Below are 2,389 nucleotides of genomic sequence, written 5' to 3' on the forward strand. Positions count from 1 at the left end.
GGTTTATATTGTAAAAAATGAATAAATAAAGAGACACTAGAGATTATTGCCTTTAACACCCAATCTTAATTTGAAAAATTCTGATGTACCAGAACTTTCACATTACTCCATATATATATATATATAAGCAAATATATCGGATTAATCTATATAAAGACAGAAATATTAGCACTTTTTGCTGATAACCCTCCGCCATGGTAAATATTACTTAGAGGTCTAGATTGTTATAAGAATGAGATCCTGGACTTTTTTTTCCATGCGAATGCCTTAAGTAGGCAAGTTGCAAAAAATAAAAGCAATTTTGTTGGCAGCAGGATTCAAACATATAATATAATACTTAAAGGTTTTTAATGTAAACAATTCTGATTTGTCAGAATTTTCACATAACTACAAGTATAATTAAGTATAAATATCAGATTACTGTGTAAAAAGACAGAGATATTAAAATTTTTTCCCTAAGAACCCTTCGCAATAGTTAATATGACGTAGAGGTTTATATTGTAAAAAATGAATAAATAAATTCGTCGACAGCAGGATTCGAACCTGCGCAGGCAGAGCCCAACAGATTTCGAGTCTGTCTCCTTAACCACTCGGACATATCGACCCATGGGAAAGCGATTAAACATATCAAATAATACTTTATTTAGTTCGAAGTTTGGAACACCCCTAAAGGTGATCTGGTGGCATTTGTAAGTAAACCTAAAGAGAGTTTTACCCCCCTTGGCACATGATAACTGTAATATTTTTTTTCCAACGCTAGTTTTGGAGAGGGCAAGGGCACAGGCTATCGGGATTTTCCACTTTGGCCATTCGAAAGTTTTTTTGATAGTTCGGGATACTTGGGGCTCTGCTTTTGCTCCTATGGCATCTTACTTAGTATTTATCACTTGAGAGTCTTTACCCTCAAGCTTTCTTAAGATATACTTTGACGGGTGCGTGTTGGAGGGTAGAAAAGAGTTGGTGGTGGCTTCATCATTAGAAGCCCTGATTTTAGATTGGTTGTTGTGGGGTGGGTGTCAGTTATTCACTTGTTCTGTTTCTGGGATAGAGCTAAAGGTTGCTTTGGTTGGCCTTAGCCACGTGCGGAGTTCCTTGAGGGCAAATACCATAATGTTGGAGGGCAACTCTGCTATAGTGAGTAGTTAAATCCAAAGATGGACTAGTGATGTGAGGCCAAACTCCCTGATTCAGAACATCTAGCATCTTACTGGTAGTTGTTCAATCTTTATATATAGTAAGGCATGCTTATCAGAAGACGAATGGCGCAGTGGATTGAATGACAGCGTATGTGACAGATCATTCGGGAGGACTTCTCTGGTCTTCTGAGACCCATATACCTATAGCATTCGGAGACATTTTACTTTTTGATTTTCATGGTTGTACTCTTATCAGATTTATGTAATATGAGTTCTAAGCCAAAAAAAAAAACACGTCTACTGTTAAACATAAATATTTACACTTTCTGTTTACAACCCACTACAAGTTGCCATCCATCCCAAAGAAATTGATGGAACAGTGGAAATATAAAGAAACCTGGAATCAAATGACAATTTACTTTTAAACATACGTACGTAAATGTCTTTTACATGAAGGGATGTTCCTTTCTAGCTTCCAATCCAAGATGTGCCACTTTTTTTTTCCTGTATCAAAAACATAAGTATAGCATATCTTAGATTGGAAGCTAGAAAGGAACATCCCTTCATGTAAAAGACATTTACACCCATAAGGAAAAGAAAGGTAGAAAGCATAACCATGACAAATCTCCAAATTATTTCCACTTAAAAGAGTTCTCCATCTCTCCTGAACAGCTCCATCACAAAACTATTCTATCTTTTTTTTTTTTTTTTTTTTTGCTAGAGCGGATGGATTCATACTTGATGAGTATGAATGCACGTAATAAAGTCAGAAAACAAAATATTCCGAAGTGCTCGACGTACCTCACTGTCTCCAGCCCACAGGGCATCCCGGAGTGACTGGCCATGTAAGCAGTCATCCAATTCATAGCCTCATTGGCTTTTCGGAAGACATGCTTGGCCTTGAAGGTTTCATCAGCATCGTCGCGCTGATTGCCTTCTATCTTTTGCAGCATTCCCCTTGGAATAAACAGAACTGGGAGGAGAGAAAAAGCATGGAGATGATGTCCACCTTCAGTGGCTTTTTACACTGTACACCTCTGCGTTTCACCAGTGGCTGCGTGACCCTCTTTTTTTGGTAGAATCTTTCAGGAGTTTGTCTGCTGATCAGTATTGACAGCAAGCCAACCTTGTGTGGTGGATCTTTATGTGTTTGTCTCCACATTGATGTTGGAATTGGAGGGTGACACTGGCAAGAACACATGGGAGCAAAGAAAAGCGCGAGCCAGGAATCACTGAAAAGTAGTAGAACAGCG

The 2,389-nt window shown here is 38.2% G+C and overlaps 1 non-coding gene across 1 annotated transcript; it reads right to left on the reverse strand.

The window, feature by feature from the left end:
- Positions 1-522: 522 nt before the first annotated feature.
- TRNAS-CGA lies at positions 523-604 on the reverse strand. The gene has a single exon. It is a non-coding gene; the product is annotated as a tRNA-Ser (tRNA).
- Between the last annotated feature and the right edge of the window lie 1,785 nt (positions 605-2,389).

Source organism: Phoenix dactylifera, chromosome 11 (genome assembly GCF_009389715.1).
Source record: "Phoenix dactylifera cultivar Barhee BC4 chromosome 11, palm_55x_up_171113_PBpolish2nd_filt_p, whole genome shotgun sequence".
Classification (NCBI taxonomy): domain Eukaryota; kingdom Viridiplantae; phylum Streptophyta; class Magnoliopsida; order Arecales; family Arecaceae; genus Phoenix; species Phoenix dactylifera.